The following is an 18486-nucleotide window of genomic DNA, read 5'->3' as shown; positions in this document are numbered from 1 at the left end:
CATGATCTCAGGGTCTAGGGATAGAGCCCCGAATCGGGTTCTCTGCTCAGTGGGGACTGTGCTTCTCCCTCTCCCTCCGATCCTTCCCCTTGCTCACGCTCTGTCTCTCCAATAAATAAATCGGGTCTTTAAAAAAATAATAAATAATAAAACTCTAAAAAAATAATCTACCAGCCGAAAAATTGCCAAGGTAAACATGATCAAAGTGATAGCTTAGGGAGGTGTGTAGTAATTGGTTTAAAAGTTTTTAACGCCACCTGCCTCACCTGACCCAGGAATGTACGTGGAATGCCTCCCTCTGGAGGCTGCACGGCAGGGAGACCCCCCCCAGGACAAACACGCGGGTGTGCCCACCCCGCCCCGTGGCCTGGCGTGCCTTCTGGCTCACCATCCTTCTGCTTGGGGTGGAGGCGTGACCTGCCCGGCTGCCCGAGGCCCCTGGACTTCCTAGTGTCACCTGTGTCCTCATGCAGCACCTGACGCACAGGTGTCCAAGGACTTCAGAGCAAAAACACGGACGGGCACGCAGACGTTGGGCAGGCTCCTGGTCACCCTCGAACGCTGCCTCGGACCCTTGCCCACATCAGAAGCAACCCTGGGACAGTGGGAGAGGCGCAGCGGTGGCCCCGCAGGCCCCCTTGGGACGACAGCGCAGGCCCCGATTCCTCCTGGAAGCTCCAGGGCTCGCTGACAACGCACACGCGTGTACGTGTCAACACACATTCACTCGTGAGCACATACGTACGTACATGATGGGGAGGAGGAAGGACGTTTTGATGGGGAGGAGCAAAACGGATGCAGCTTAGAATACTTTGAATTTTGCATAGATGCCGGGGTGGCTGAGCAGTCGAGCACCTGGCTCAGGCCGTGACCCCGGGGTCCCGGGATCGAGTCCCCCTTCTCCCTCTGTGTCTCTGCCTCTCTGGGTCTCTCATGAATAAAGAAATAAAATCTTAAAAGAAAAGAATACTCTGAATCTTGAAGGATGTAAACTATTTAAGTATGTGGATGTATATAAGCCTGGGTGGGGATCCCTGGGTGGCGCAGCGGTTTGGCGCCTGCCTTTGGCCCAGGGCGCAATCCTGGAGACCCGGGATCGAATCCCACATCGGGCTCCCTGCATGGAGCCTGCTTCTCCCTCTGCCTATGTCTCTGCCTCTCTCTCTCTCTCTCTCTCTCTCTGTGACTGTCATGAATAAATAAATAAAATTAAAAAAAAAAAAAAAAAAAAGCCTGGGTGTACATGCGTATCAGAGTGTGTCTTGTAATACCTACATACACACATTTGAACACGCATACATGTACATGCAGGCACAAACCCCTCAGACATGCACACATGGATGTGTGCATGTGTATATACATATAAACATGTGCACAGATGTACATTCACGCACATGCATGCACACATGCGCACATAATCATATTCATATATACACGTACTTACTGTTAAACATTTTGCATCCTTCTAAACTCAGAATGTGCTAAGTTGAATTCATCTCCTCCACCCCCACCTGATGCCTCCCTCATCCTTCCCAAAGCTCTCCCTTGCTGTCAAAAGCTTCACCATCGTCTGAACAACTTAGACTGCTTAGGCATTCAGAATTCTAGCTCCTCCACTTCCCGGCTAAGTCCCTTCAGGAAGTCATTTGACTTCTACCTTCTCTGGCCATCCATGTCCACATCTGTACAAGGGACATAATAAACCCCCGCGTCAACGTGTTGTTGGGAACGGTCATTCAAATTCTACAAAATCTCTCTCTATACCATACACATTCTCTAAAATATGTAATAGTTGGCCACGACTTCTGCACATTGGATTAGTTACTGGGGTGTGTGTGTGTTTCAGTAGTTCCATCCATCCTTGCCCTTTATCTAGCCAACCTCTCCTGGCCTCAGGCTTGGATGGTGGCAAGGGCCGTGTAGCTGGTTAACTAATCCGTGCAATCTCCCATGTCTCAAATCCCAAACCAAAGCTCATCTGTCCAACCTTAACACTCTCATGGAAGTGTTCGCACAATCTACAATGGAACCTCTGCCTCCCAGATCAAGTTGGCTCTTACAGACCCACGTGGACCACCTACCTCCAAGCCAAGTCGTCCATGCTCACCTACGGGGCTCCTCTCTGTTACCCACGTGGAGCCTCTTGCCTCTCCTTCTTGGACCAGTTTTCTTCTTGCTCTTCCCTCTCTCCTTTCACTTGTCCTAATTCTATTCACTTTCATGGCATAACTCAAGGGCTCCAGCTTGTGGGAAACCCTCCCAATGATTCGATTCTCACCCCATCTTAGCTCTGTACCCTGCCAATTTACCACATCATGATGTTCTAGTTTTTCCCCCAAAGTGGTCTTATATTCCAAAAAGATGCCGACCTCTGATGGGACAGGGACCGTACGCGGTACTTCTCTGGTGCCATACCCAAACACCTAGCTTAGGTTTAGAAAAATGTGGTCATGTACAATGAGAACTCATTGATTTTTCAAATAATACTTACTAGAATATTCGTAATGCTTCTTTCCTGTGGCTTCTAAAAAAGGGAGTATAATTTTTCCATCTTAAAAACATGAAAATGGACCGCACAGTACCGTCTCTTTTAAGAAACTGGTAAGTAAACAGCACTTCATCACCAGGGAGGGAACATTTGGCAAAGCACATTATAGAATGCAAACTTACATATTGAATATATTACGCCGGTAGGGCTCAATGTGTAGAAACACTAAGTGGTTTTAATTTTCCACCTACAGTTTGTGAAGCCCAGGGGCCCCGGATGACCTCAATGTGGAACAGGAGGTACATCCATCTGCCAGCAGTAATTATTTTATTGACCTGATTAAAGAACGACTATTTCCATGGTCAAAAAGATCTATCCAAACACATCAGCCTTAGGCACACAATGGCAGTAATTAGAAATGCATATTTCCCTAATTAAAATATGAGTCAATGGGCAGAACATAAAATAATGTATTAACATTTACTCAGCATATTTCACTCACTGGTTATGATGTATGATTAGGCCAAAAACCATTTTTAAAAAGCTTTGAGAGATTATTGACACACCATATAATTCAGCCATTCAAAGTGTACAATTCAATAGTTTTTAGGCTTTTTTGTTACTCTCCACTTGTTCAGCATCTATGACTGCAACCATCACCATAATCTAATTGTGAACATTTTGGTTGCCCCTAAAAGAAACCCTGATCCTATTAGCAGTCAATCCCTATTCCTCTCTACCCTCCCCCACCCCCAACGCAGGTCCTGAGCAATCACTAATCTACTTTCTCTATAAACCTGCCTGTTCCGGGCTTGGGATATGTGGTCCTTTGTAAGTGTTTTTTTCCCCCCTTAGCACAATGTTTGCAGGGGTCAGCCACGTTGTAGTAAGTATCCGAATTTCCTTTTTTTATTTTTTCCGAATTTCCTTTTTTTAATTGATAAATAATATCCCATGGGACAATATACCACATTTTGTTTATCCATTCTTCAGCTCGTGGGCATTTGGGTTGTTCCAATTTTTTGGCTACCATGAATAATGTTGCTATGAACATTCATGTACAAATTTTCCCGTGGACTTAAGTTTTCATTTCTCTTGGGTCTATACACAAGAGCGGAATGGCTGGATCACGTGGTAACTATATTTTACCATCTGAGGAACTGCCCGACTATTTCCGAAAGCAGAGGCACAATTTAAAATTTCCACCTGCAGTGTGGGAGGGTTTCACGTTTTCCATATACTGACCAATACTTGCTATTGTCTTTCTGATTCTAGCCATCCTAGTGCCTGTGAAGTAGTAATCTCATTGTGGCTTTTATTTGCATTTCCCCAAAGACCAACAATGTTGGTCATCTTTTCATGTGCTATTTGCATATCTTTTAAAAAGAAATGACTATTAAATCCTTTGTCTATTTTACTTTTGGGGCTGTCTTTTTATTATTGAGTTAAATATATATATGTATTATGTATTCTGGATAGAAGTCTCTTAGATATATGATTTTCAATTTTTTTTTCCAGTCTTCTGGGTATTTTTTCACTTTCTTGATGGTGTCCTTTACAGTACAAACCTTTTTAGTTTTGGGCCACCTGGGTGGCTCAGTGGTTGGACGTCCGCCTTCGGCTCAGAGCCTGATCCCGGGGTCCTGGGATCGAGTCCCACGTCAGGCTCTCTGCATGGAGCCTGCTTCTCCCTCTGCCTGTGTCTGTCTCACTCACTCTCATGAGTGAATAAAGAAAATCTTAAAAAAAAAAAAAAAAAAAAAAGAAGTGACTGGAAAAACCTAATTTCACATCTGACTGCTCATTAGATGGCAGAAACTTGGTGCCTCCATCTTCTGACTATTAAAAGGTGTTTTAATCAAGTACGTATCCTATGAAAGTCAAGCATCCCTAATTTAAACAATTCCACCATCTTAGTATATTCAGAGTTATTTGAACAAATAACATCAAAATTATTATTTCAGCTGGATACAATAAGATTATTGCCAAGCCTCGGACAGAAAGACTCAGGGCCCAAGGAACTGGAAAATGTCATTCTATGGTCAGTGTTGGGCTCTAGAAGGAACTGAAGCAGGACAAAATATTCCATGGTGTGGTCCACAGCGTTTTCCAGTGTCTGCGGCTACAGGTGCTTCCCCCTCCAAACCTACCCACACATTTCCTAGTGTCGGAGCTCTCGAGCTGGTCTTTACCCCTGACTACACTCGGACCAACAGTAAGAAACCCAAAGACACAACTCATTTTACTTTAACGGGAGTTAGACCAAGAAAGCTGGGAGTGATCTTGCCTCACTTACTTGGGGGATCTTCTAACATTTGCCAGAATGTTCTTCTTTTCTACAGCAGAAGTGTAAGCACCTGAAAGGCTTCCAAGCGGAGTATTTATTTAGGATGGAACGCTGTTTTCCATCTCACAGAATTTGTGTTCATTTGTACGAAATGGCCTTCTAGTCAACCTATCCCAGCAACTAACTCCCAAAGCAGAAGGTTTCTTATTCCATAGAAGACAGATTGGGTTCTTCCAGGTGGGAGTAAGTTAAGAGCGACGATGCTCTGTCCTCTGATATCTATTTCTGTGTTTCTGTTCAACTACAGCTTCTTTAGCTTTCAGCTTACCGCTAGTTGTATATTTATAACTCAGTTTTTAGGGTCTTGTTTAAATCTTCAGCATTTCTACCACTTTGAGGGAAGGCTTATTTTTTTTTAAAGATTTTATTTTTTTATTCATGAGAGACACAGAGAGAAAGAGAGAGAGAGGCAGAGACACAGGCAGAGGAAGAAGCAGGCTCCATGGAGGGAGCCTGATGTGGGACTCGATCCCGGGTCTCCAGGATCACACCTTGGGCCGAAGGCAGGCACTAAACCGCTGAGCCACCCAGGAATTCCCTGAGGGAAGGCTTTAGCTGTCCACAAGGACAGCCCAGCAACTTTGGAAGGCAGGTGTTACATTGTCAGCGCCAGGCTCTGCAAGGGGCACACGGCCACACACAACTCAGTGCAACCTCCAAATCCAGGACCCTCGTGGTGCCTCTTCTCTGGAAACTCCCCGCTCTCCGGGCAGGAAGCTGCATCCTTCTGAGCATGCTCCCCAAGCCACGAAGGGCACTGTGTCCAAACTGGTGGGTTCTTTGTTTGAGTGGGGAGTCCTATTCCACAGGAAAGAATGCCAAAAGCCCTGCTCTCCACCCTCCATTCTCTTCTCCCTTTCTCATGGTCAGTCTCTCCCTTCCTCTGCCACTTGGCTGCCTCCCTGCGACATCTAAAGCTCTGGTTTTTCCACCCGAGTGCTCTTCCTTTTCCATACTGGCATTTTCCCCTGGGGAATTCTGAATTTCCACACATCTATCTATGGCAGCTCCCAATCACCCCCCGGAATTTCTAGACTTGTTTGTCTAGTTCCGCTCTGTGTTCCTGGGCACTATTATCCATGTTCCCAGGTCCTCCTTGAACCAAAAAAAGACTCTTTCAACGCCCACTACTTACAAAAAGGCCGCCTTGCACTCACTGTAGGCTCATTATTTCTGTTTTCTTGTTCCATACAGTGAAGTGTAAAGAAACTTACTCTGATCAACTGGAGCAAATACGGACTTCTGTCTCCCCAACACTTTTTTTTTTTTTTTTTGGTACACTCACTTTTTTTCTTCTTTGACTAATCATCATTCCAAGAACTGACTCATACTTCTACGGCAAACATCAGTACTGCAGTGGGCCGCCAACACACACACCACTGCTCACTTTCTGGTCTCATCAGATGCATGAACAGTAAGGGTGAGCGCCTTTTCTGAAGTATACCAACAAGACAACTACTAGTGGACAAGACAAGCAAATGGCTTGGATGGTCTGCCAATATGTCTATTTGTATGGAGATCTATCCCCCAGCACCTGTCACGTTTTGATCTGTTAAATATATATGAACGAGGTCCTAAAAATCCCAAATCAGTAATAACATAAAGATGAGACCCGATGAAACTATTTAAGATAAGCAAAAATATCATCTTGTGTGTCTGCAAACATCATTACACACGAGTTGCTGCCAAAGTTCTACATGTTGAGCAGAAAAATTTGGCAGAAAAATCAGTGGAGAGAGCAATAAGGCAATTTTTGCAAAAGTCCAAACAGTTTTTAATATGATTAAGTAATTGAAGACCAAAATTTAACACTTAACCAATAGGTTTCTCTCTCAGAGTCTACTTTAAGCACATAAGAATTCCTGCTCTTTATGGATTTCAGATGATTCTAAATGCAATGCATAGACATCCCATCTAAACTCTAATGCAACATTAATCCCATGTATATTTCTGGGTAGTTTGGATACATGAATTATTATTCTATTCGGCCTTTTTGCCACTCTGGCCCTCACGATATCCATTTCTTTATAGAAAATGGAACAGCTTGCTAATCCATTAGTCACTCAGCTCTAAGTGGATTAATGCTGACGCACTAGAAAATGGCTCCTATAGATCACGTCAAATGAGTAATTCCAATTTTGGACTTTATAATCAAGCCCAAAAGGCCCTCCAAATTACTGCTTTAACACTTGCTTAGTAGCAGGCTTCTTGTCCAAGTAACTTTATGAATATTGTGATTTAAATATTAATTGATTTTTAAAAATTCTCTTATTTCTTTAATTTTTGTCTCCAGACATAAAAAGTACAGAATAAATACCTCCATTTTCTTTCTATAGTCTAAGCCAGTAACTAGATGCATTTTCAATGGCCATTACAAAGAGATATGAGAGGAGCTACCAAAAAATTAAGAGTCTCAAACACTTTTCTTGTTTACACTGGCAACTGCCCCACATCACAAATGTCCCTCGCCTGGCAAAACTAAATGTGAGGGTGAGATACTACTTCACACAAACTAGAATAGGCCATAATCAAAATGATAGTAACAAGTGCTGGTGAGGATATGGAGAAACTAGACCCCTCAGCCACTCCCTGCTGGCAAGAACGTAACACAGGGCAGCCACTTTGGGAAACCATATGGAAGCATCTCAAAGAGCTAAACGGAGTTACCACGGGGAACTCCACTCCGAGGTATATACCCAAAGGAAATGAAGACACACGTCCACACAAAAACTTACAGGTGAAAGTTCAGAGCAGCATTAATCATAATAGCCAAAAAAATACAAACAACCCAAGTGTCCGTCAACTGGTACATGGAACAACAAAACGTGGTCCGTCTACACAGTGGACTACTACCTGGCAGTAAGAGCAAAGTGCTGACACGTGCTGCAACACGCATGAACTTCTAAAACGTTATGTTCGGTGAGAACAGCCAGACATAAAAGAATCCATGGAAGTCCATTTATATAAAATGTTCAGAAAAGGCAAACAGTGGAGAGAAAGTGGATCCGTGGTGCCCCAGGGCACCTGGGACTGGGGATGGTAACACGGGGGCCAGTTGTAAATAATCGCAAGGCATCCTACTGCGTGAGGGCGATGCTCTAAGATGGCATCGTGGTGGCAGTGGCTGTACAACTTGGCACAGTTACTTCAAGTCATTCTGTTGACTTTAAAACTGGTGAACATTCTGGTACGTAGGTTATACCCCAGTACAGTTGTTTAAAAAAAAAAGAAAGAAAGAAAAAAGGATGTCCGAGAAATCATCAGGACGCAGGTACGATAATTTGGGCCAGAGATGATGCAGGCCTGGGTGGGGGAGGAAGGAGGTTCGAGAAAGGAGGACTCACTCAAGAGAAGCTGAGAAGAACCATCGGGATTTCCACGATGTCTTTCCTTACCCACTTGAGCTTGGCGTGAACCCTCACGGCCAACACCCAGTCCCATCCATTTGGCCATAACCACACGCTGCCTTCCAACGTGGGTCGATGTTTCGTGCGCACTGTCTTTGCCTGGAGGCCGGATGCATCCGTGGGTGCACCAGAAACACTCACCAACACACGAATGGTGAAACAATGGAACATAATCAGCCCCAGGCGGAGTATCATTGATTATTCTGGATTATATTAACAGTCATCGTAATGTGAAGACAATAAAACTAGCAATTACCTTCACAGGAGTTTGCCGAAGTTGTCAACACAATAACAGAGTAAAAATCAATTTGTCAGAGAATAACCACCATAATTGGGAGCAAGAAGGGAAAAGAAAACAGAATCAGGGAGTTGGCCAAAAGCAACGTTCGCAATACAGGTACTTTGAGGGAAAAATTTTTTTTCTAATTTTTTTTTTTTAAGATTTTATTTATTCATGAGAGATACAGAGGGAGAAGCAGGCTCCCTGTGGGGCCCGATGCGGGACTCGATCCCAGGACCCTGGGATCATGGCCTGAGCCGAAGGCAGGTGCTCAACTGCTGAGCCACCCAGGCAGCCCAAGGGAACATTCTAGGACAGGGAGACTCTGAAGGACATGTTTGTCTTCCTGAGAGGCTGTCCATTTACTAATTCAAGCCTTCAGCCCATGGAGAGCAGGAGAGAGAAGAGGGTCCAGGGGAGGAGAGTCTGGACCATGGTTGAACCACTCATGTGAGCGTGGATGATTAATACGCTTAAGCTCTAGAACAGCCAGCTTCCCTGAGACAAATGAGAACACTAGAAACATCTTTCACAAAGTCCACAGGAGACCTCAGTGAAATTATGTGCAGCCTTCGGCACGCAATGCATAAAAAAGTATTACTGCTTTTCCTGCGGGGGTGACAAATCGCACGGGTGACATTCAGGGGCCACCTGGGCGACGGACCCTCCTTTCTAGAAGCATGGCCCAGGCTGTCCGGGGAAGGCCCCGGCACTGGTGACCGTGGATGGGACGGGCTCGAGGCCTCCTGGACTGGCCAGATTTTGGCACTCTGCCCCGGCTGAGCTGGCTCCTCGGATTCTCGCCGCGATCCCTACAGCTACTCAGAGCGTGAAAAAAATAGTCAAGAGGGTTCAAGCTTCGGACAGCTCAGGGCGAAGGAAGCTCTGCCGCAAGGTCTGGGGGCTCCCGAGCTGTGGATGCGGTTTGAGGTCAGCGAGACCGTAGGCAGGCGAGGCATCGCTGGCTCTGATGGCTGAAGACCAGTCTCTGTGGCTTCTTACTGGAGTGTTCTGGGACCGTGCGTGTTTAGACTGGTGTCTGAAAAAAATAAGATAGAGCACCTGGCTGGCTCAGTGGTTGCGCGTCTGCCTTTGGCTCAGGTCATGATCCCGGGGTCCTGGGATCGAGTCCCGCATCGGGCTCCCCGCAAGGAGCCTGGTTCTCCCCCTCTGCCTGTGTCTCTGCCTCTCTCTGGGTCTCTCATGAATAAATCAATAAAATCTTTTTTTAAAAATAAGATAATATATGTCCCCCAAAAGTATTACTGTTTTTATTGCAATTATTCTTTAAAACATCAGCAGCGATCCATTTTATGAATGAATGGAAACCATGTCATACTTCTGGGACAAAACGGAAAGGTTTATTGGAGGAGAGTTCCACCTGGTAACTAATTTCTGTCCCAAGTCACTAAAGTATATGGAGCAGAGCAGAGATTTTGAGTCCGAGCTGAGTTCTAATTTCTGCTCTGCCACTTATGGCTGCATGACCTTGGGCAGTAACTGAAACCCCCCCAGCCTCAATTTCTTCACCTGTAAATCGAGGATGATAAGAGCATAAGGTCGTAAGGTCGATGGGAGGGTCAACAGAGCTAGCACGCGCAGAGCACCCCATGTGCTGCCTGCGACACAGCATGTCCTTGATGAACAGTAGCTACCGTCATTATTAGTCCTATAAAAAATTACCATTATTAAAAGACATGCCTTGCTTCTCTGGCTCTACACCACATTTTTGCTAATCACCAGATGTCTCAAAGAATAATGCCTTTTGTTCTAGAAGGATGAATAGAGTCTTCTCAGACATGCAATTGACATGGAGGGAAAATTATCCCATCCCAGACTTCAGTTCCCCTGGGGAAATACAGTTTCCACAGTTTCTGATGACATGAAACTTCGTGGACAACATCTAGTCAGGGTACCATCGCCAGGGAGGTAGACTCTTCTTTGTCTTAGAGGGATACATATTTTTGGCAAAGAGATTGGTTGTTACTTTGCTTCTTCAAATTTCTCTTGGCAGGTGTCACCAACGGACCGATGCATCTTTGTAGAGAAGAACTCCTCTCCGCCTTCCTCCCTAACCAATCACATACCCAACACAGCACATACCAAATTCCACGGAGATTTGTTCCAAATTTACCAAAAACGGCCTCTTTGAAATGATCGCCATTGGCCTTACCTCCTACAAATGAACAACCAAATCAAAGAAAAATGCATCCTGATGTCTTTAGGGCAACAACATCCACCAAGAGATGGAAACCATCACGACCCCAACCTATGATATGTTCAATGAGAATAAGAGAATTCTCTTTATAGAGCCTATGTATTTTGCTCTATAAAGAGAATATCTAAAAAAAAAAAAAAAGAGAGAGAGAGAATATCTAGTTTTTTGGAAAGATGTCCAAGTATATGGAAAATTCCTCTGTGTACTGTATTCATTAATAAAATACAGAAAGGAGTACTCTAAATATTTCATGTGTGGCCCTAAAGATGACAGAATGATGGTTCATAGGAAACCTGTCTTAGTTTGAACTCCTCCAGGAACTGAGCCTGAAACACAGCTTGGCTGCAAGTCATTCATTTGGGAGTTGATCCCAGGAAGTGTGGGCAGAGGAAGTGCGAGGAGAGAAGGGAAGAGAAGGTAAGCAATAAAGAGAAGTTAACAAGCAAGTTATCACTATGGGTGACTGGGTCTTAGTCCCACTACAGAACTCTGAGACAGTAGAAAAGATGTGCTTCCGAGTTATACGGGGCAGGAGAGCTGGGGTATTTACACACCAACTCCCACCAATCACTGGTTGGGGGCTGCTCCTGGAGGGCCTTGATTCTCTTGACACTTGTGACCTGCCAACTCATGAACAAGGCAGAATCTGGCGGCCAAAACCCTCGGGCAAAGAAACCCGGGTGCTGGCACCTGGAACTTAGAGCAGAGCTCACTGAAGTGGTGAGGGGAGGGGCCAGCATCTGCTACAGATAGGTTACTTAGGCTAGGGAAAGGAACTTTCACAAAAACATACGCTAAAACAAAACAAAACAAAACCATTTGCCAAGAGAAGGGCCAGAATGCCAATCCCTGCTCAGAAGTGAGCTATACTATGGAAAACGAATCTGATGTGAATCCAGAGTAGTGATCAGATTTTTTATCTGGTCATCTCATGTGTTTCATATAAATATGGTATTTCCTTATTTGCTTTTTATCAAGTATATTATGAGGTAAGTCATGAACTAAACAATGTTATGGGTACAGGGTCGTCACAACTTGTTTTGTAGAGGGCCAGAGAGTAAATATTCTAGGCTTTGCAGCCATATGGTCTCTGTTCCACCTACACAGCTCTACTGTTGTAGCACAAGAGCAGCCACAGACAACATGGATGAGAACGGGCGTGGCCATGTGCCAAAATGCTTTTATTTACAAAAACAGGTAGCTAGCTCCTAGGCCACAAAAACTATGGCCTAGGAGCTAGCCACTTGTTTTTGTAAAGAAACAGAAAAGTAAGCTCAAAGATTATAAATTTTTTCAGGGCACCTGGAAGGCTCAGGTCATGATCTTAGGGTTGTGAGATCGAGCCCTACATCGGGCTCTGTGCTGGGCATGGAGTCTGCCTAAGATTCTCTCTCCCTCTCCCTCTGCTCCTGTGCCTCACCCCTTCTAAAAAAAAAATACAAATAAAATTTCTTATTTTCACTTATAATAGCATGACTTTGACATTGCCTCTTCTCAAGCCCTTCTCACTTTTAATTACTTTTAAAACATTTAATAGGTAATACAAGGATATGATTAGAAAATCAAAACAATATAAGGACCTATACTTTGAAAATTCCTACTTCTCTGGCTTCTACTCTGTCTGGCTCGCCCCCCAAAAGGTCACCATTTTTAATTAAGCATAAGTACCCTTCCCACTTTTCCTATGCAAAAAAAAAAAAAAAAAAAAAGCATACCGCATTTACCATCCAGCACCTTTTTAATTTAATAGACACAAGAAAGAAATCTTTCTATAAAGCAATGTACAACTTCCTCAGCCTTTTCTTTTTTCCCAGCTGCACAGAAATTCCTAGTGTGAATGTACCCTCTGATGGTACCCGTGGTGACTGAGCTGGCCCCACGGGCAGACACTGCTTTCTGTTCTCCGGAGACTGCCATGTCCACAGCAAGGGTTGTTCATGTCCGCCTTCCTCCCAGCAGCACACGAGAGTATCTTCTAACCTTATTTTTGTTGGAAAAAAGCAGAAAAAAAACCCTACTTTGAATGTTCACTCATGCATCTGTGTCCCCAAGACCACATCTACTTTCAGAGATATGCTAGAAGGGCCGCTGGGACTCCACATACAGCTGCACTCATGGCTCCGATTTATTACAGCAACACAGACAGATCATAAGGGAGAGACACACGTGGAGTCTGCAGAAGTCCACGTGCAGCTTCCCTGTGCTCTCGCCCTCCCCAGAAGGGTCACTCCGAGCACATGGTGCTCTCGGCAACAGAAACACAACACGTACGAGAGCCTTCTGCCCAGGGAGGCCATCAAAGAGACTCTGACTGGTCACGTAGGCACCCTCTGCCTAACCAGATCCAAATTCCAGACCCCAGGAAGGAAAGCAGGTGTTCAACATAAACCATACTGTTTGGACAGTCGAGGCCCCTAGAAGCAGCCTTATGGGCAAGGGGAAGTGTCGCATCCGTGTGGGGACCTGGCTAACCAGCCGAGCTCTCCGACGCCGGCCAAGGGCCACACTCGCAAGCAGGCCTCCTTAGGGAGGGTGGCCCCAGGCCCTGCTTGGGGGACAGTCAACTCCTGTCCGCACGATCACACAGGACGGAATGATCTCAGGTAAGCTAACCAGCTGGCTTGAAACTACACAGCCAGTGGCAGGAAGTGGACGTGGCTTTGGACCAACTCTGGCTCAGAGGGAGGAGTCCTGACTGGTCGGCAGCTTGCCTTGAACCTCCTCGCACCACTTGAACCAGGTGCTGCGGCCGGGAAATGTGCCTGGCATGACAAAGTTCCTTCCCAACAAAATTACTAGTTATTTCAAGTTGCTGCTTTGAAAAAATGACCCCATTCTTTCATTTCTAGAACTTCAAAGAGCCAACAAGGAACTGAGGGCCGGTGCTGGCTTCGTAGACTCCCCTGCAAGAACGGCTGCCCGAGCTCAGGGAGAAAGCCCACTGCCGAACACGTCTCTTGGGTTACGGCGGAGATCTAAACATCCACATCCCAGGGCACCCGGCTGGCTCAGTCGGGGGAGTGCGTGACTCTTGATCTCGGGGTCATGAGTTCGAGTCCCTGTGTTGGGCGTAGAGATTATTTCAGTAAATTTTTAAAAGCCTTAATAAACAAAAATATCCAAATTCCTGAACAGGGGACATCTCTCTGTAGCATGCATTTTCTAAGGTTTCTGTGAAAGTATACATTTTCTCCTGCAATCTGCCTGTGTGCCTTTACAATAAACTGAAACACTGAATTCTTCAGAGCTTAATAGGAGGAAGGCTTGTGAGAGGGTCTCGTTGTCAAGTTAATTTTTAACCGAAATGTACATAAGTGTGCAAACAAGTGCACATCTCACTTCATTTTCACAAAATGGATACCCCCGTGTAACCACATCCTAGATTTTAAAAAATACAGTACCCACGACCCCTTCCCCTTGTGCACCTTCCCGCCCTCAAAGCTAGCCACTACTGTGGCTTTTACCACTACTGATATGCTTATTCAGTTTTGACTTTTATTCACTTTTTTTTTTTTTTAAGGATTTTATTGATTTATTTGACAGGGAGAGAACAAGAGAGAATACAAGCAGGGGGAGCCACGGCCAGGCCCAATCCCAGGATCCCGTGATCATGACCTGACCCAAAGGCAGACGCCCAACCAGTTGGGCCCCCCAGGCGCCCCCAGCTTTGACTTTTAATATTAACAGATCACACAGAATGTTCTCTTTTGCTCACCAACTTGCTTGTGAGACCCGTGTACGCTGCTGCGTGAGTTACTGTGGCTTATTTACTCTCGCCCCGCACAGAAATCCACCGTACGAATTCACCCCAAGTTTCTTTATTCAAGCTCCCGTTGAAGCAAACTTGGGTTGGTGCCAGTTTGGGGCTATTAGGAAGAGTCTGCATGTTCCTGTTCAAAACGTGAGCAGAAGTGGTTTTGATGGACGAGTCACAGACATACGGTGGAGTACACAGACCCTAAGTCTCCGGGTGGAGGAACTGTCCCCACCTGGGCACACGGCCGGGGAGACAACCCCAAAAGAGCAAGACACAGGCTACTTCCGTCACCCCAGAAGGCTCCGGGGGGCTGCCTGGGTTTTCTATCACTTGGAAGGGAAAAGCACCCCCCCCCCCCCCCGCCCCAGCTGTAATCCCACAGCACACCCCCCAGCGAGGGAGCGCAGGGTGGCTGGGCAAGCCACGAGGGTTTTTTTTGTTTTTTTTTTGTTTTTTTATTCATGAGATCCAGAGACACAGGCAGAGACACAGGCAGAGACAGAAGCAGGCTTCCCGCGGGGGGCCGATATGGGACTCGATCCCGGGACCCCACGATCACCCGCTGAGCCGCCCAGGCGCTCCAAGCCACGAGTTCTGCTCCAGGCCCTGCCACTTGCTCAGGGCCTCGCCCAGGCCAGGAGGACCAGGCGGGCCTGGACGTCCCGGCCCCTGTGCTGCTGCTGCCCAAGGGCACACGGCCCTCCCTGCCAGGCCCTCCCTGCCAGGCCCTCCTCCCCAAACCCGAGTGCCCTCTGCTATTTTATCCTCGGGTTGGCTCGGTCGAGACGGGCAGCAGTTAACCGGCGTTTCCCACTAATCAACTCTCCGGTTCCTTCTGTGTCAGGGTTAAATCAGCCCCCGGCCTCCTCTTCCGCAGGTTGAATAATTGTAGGTCTTTTGTTCCTCCCGTGTTGGCTCTGCTCCAAGTCTTTGCGGCTCACCCCAGAACATTCTCTGGCTCTCTGCCTGCCTCTAGAAAAGAAGAAGCCCCGACAGGATGGAGTATTTTTGCAAAGCTGACCCAAAGACAGTTGAGGAGAGGGAAGTCGAGGCAATGCAGGCCGCCTCCGGAGCTTCCTACTCAAGGTGGGGGCTGCGAGCAGCAGTCCCGGGGGTCACCTGGCTCGCGGGCACCTGTGAGGGCTCATGTCCGGCCCCAGAGTCGCTGAGCAGAGGCGGTGGCGCAAGACGGCCAGGCGGGCCTACGTACACAGCGGCTGGGAAAGCACAGGCCGTGGGGTTCAAAGTGAGCCCTGAGAGGAGATGGGCTCAGGCGCTGCTGTCACAACTGAGCACAGACGTCATCATGGTTTAAAACCTTACAGGTTGCCTCTCTGATGGTTCTGGAGGCCCCAAAATCTGGAATCATTTTTATGGGCTAAAGTCTAGGTGTGTCGGAAGGGCAGCTTCCTTCCGGAGGCTCTAGGAGACAACTCCCTGGCCTTTCCCGGCTTCTAGTGGCCACCTGTATTCTTTGGCTTGTGGCCCCTTCCTCCACCTCCGGGGCCGGGCACATAACAGCTTCAAATCTCTGTCTCACCCCTCTTGGCTTCCATCCTTGCACCTCCTTTGGACTCTGTTGCCTCCTCTTACTGGGATTACGCTGGGACCAGGACCAGGACCAGGACCACTGGGATTACGCTGGGTTCACCTGGAGAAGCTCCCCTTCTCGAGATCCTTAATTCGGTCTGCAAAGTCTCTTTTGCCATGTAAGGTAACACATTCCCAGGTTCCAGGGATGATGGCCTGGACACTGGGGGGCTGGGGAGGGGAGAGGGGACGGGACAGCATTATGCAGCATGCTACAGATGAGGAGGACCAGAAATAGGATACGATGAGGCATTAATGATTAGCCAGCATCACTCATCACTTACGTAGGCCAAAGAACCAGATACAAAGAAATCCAAACAAAAATGTAGAAAGTTCCTGTAGAGCATATCACTTTGCACGGTAACATGCAGCAAGAAGGGACCTGTGGTTTGAAGTCCAGGGAGTCAGAGCTTTCCTCCCTTCTTAGAATCACAGCATCTTGGAAGAAATCTTGACCGTGAATTGCTTTAATCGCCACATCACACAAAGAAACTGGGGTGCTGGTGGACCTAGTGCCCCCCTCACAGCAGAAACAAGGATGTGAGCCCATGCGTCACACAATCCAATGCCCCTGCTTTTTAACGTTTAAGGCAGCCTGGGTTGGTTTTGTTGAACAGCAGCTCATTGATCTTTGGATAACCGCATGTTATCAAAAACTTGGAATTGACTATGCTCGCTCCTTATTTCCATGAGCATAGTAGCAGGTGCTAGGATACACGAGGATACAAAATTCCTGGCTCTTCTGGAGTTCACACTATTAAGGAGACAAGTAAACAAGGCTGGCACTGCAAACACGCGGTATGAGCACTACAGTGATGGGGGCTGGTTCCCGGTCCCATTCACACCACCACTGTGGCTGCCTTCCCAGAGCCCTGGCAAGCACAGAGGAGAGGGGCCCAGCTCGGCACCGTGTGTGCTGATAATTCAGGTGCTGCAGTGATCTCAAGTCCCACAGGCAAGCCGGAGCCCCATTTACTGAAGGTCTGAAGACACCTCATTTTGCACAAGACATGCTAACCCCATCCACACTTGTGGGAAAGCACGCTACTGCTCCAGTTCTCGTGGAAAACCACCCAAAGCGATCCTACTTCTCTTTTAGCACTAAATATCTGTGCCTCTTGGCCACCCATAATGGGGCTTTTTCTTTCGGCTCTTCTGACACCTCCCCAGGCTCAGCTAGATGATTCTGTTTGCTCCCCTCTGTCAAGCTCCAAGCTCATACCCATTATCGGTTACTATCAGTGGAAGAGCTGACTCTCCGTGGGGTGGGCGGACCCAGACCTCCAGCATTTATTGTAAAGGCTCCCATCACAGCCATTCTTTTTTTATTTTTAAGATTTTATTTATTTATTTGAGAGTGAGCGAGTGCAAGCAGGGCAAGGGCAGAGGGAGAGGGAGAAGCTGACTCCCTGCTAAGCAGGGAACCCAAAGTGGGGCTCAATCCCGGGACTCCGAGGTCATGACCTGAGCCGAAGGCAGACACTTAACCTACTGAGCCATCCACGTGCCCTAAACTTCACCCATTTTTAAGTGTACAATTTGAGGAAATTGAGCAATTATATGCAGCTGTGTAACCACCACCACCAAGACCCAGAACAGACCCCTACTTGGCAAAGTGTCTTAGTAACTTTCTGCCACTGGTCCCCTGATCGGACCACGGCAACCACTTATCTATTTTTTACTGCTATGGTTTGACTCTTCCAGACTATCATATAAACGAAATCATACGGCATATTCGCATTTACCTTTTTTCACTTAGTGTAATGTTTCCCATTCTCCCATGTTGTCATGTGTAACCCTAGGTCTTCCTTTCCACTGCTGAGCAGCATTCCACAGTATGGAGAGACCAGTTTTTTTTTAATCCATTCACCAGTTGAAAGCCATTGGAGTTGTTTCCCAATGTTGGGAGCTCACTGGGAATAATGCTGCTATGAACATTTGCTTGTAAGTCTTTGTGTAAACAGATTTTATTTTTATTGCTAATTTTTAAAAATATCAAGTTCTTTATGTAGCAGGCACAGTTATAAATGTATTATACCTATAATCTATAATGTTAACATCAGCCCCCAGGGATGGGTACTTTTAGTTCATCTTAAAAAAAAAAAAAGTAAAGTTGTACATGTTTACACAGCTAGGAAGTGGAGGAGTCCGGTTGGAACCCTGTTGTCCCATGTGGTTGTCATAGAGATTAGTTAATACGTATGACGTGCTTGGAACAAGAGGTTCCATACAGGTGAGCTCTAGGAACTCTGTTCTTTCCTACCACCCACAGAATATTTCATCCCATTTGAAAGAAAGGCCATACAGCTACTTCTTCAGTAGCTTCACCAAGTAGGCCTGTCGGTTGCCTTCGTCCCTCTTCCTGGCTCATTGGCTCACTTCGCTTTTCTTGCCCAGCC

At 46.6% G+C, this 18486-nt stretch overlaps 1 protein-coding gene across 2 annotated transcripts in view; it reads right to left on the bottom strand.

Annotated features, from left to right (window-relative positions):
- The window catches only part of GPM6B (glycoprotein M6B), a 160974-nt gene that overhangs the window by 69534 nt on the left and 72954 nt on the right, over positions 1-18486 (bottom strand). The gene's annotated exons all lie outside the window — the stretch shown is intronic.

This window comes from Canis aureus, chromosome X, assembly GCF_053574225.1.
Source record: "Canis aureus isolate CA01 chromosome X, VMU_Caureus_v.1.0, whole genome shotgun sequence".
Classification (NCBI taxonomy): domain Eukaryota; kingdom Metazoa; phylum Chordata; class Mammalia; order Carnivora; family Canidae; genus Canis; species Canis aureus.
This window is presented reverse-complemented; position numbering and strand designations above follow the sequence as displayed.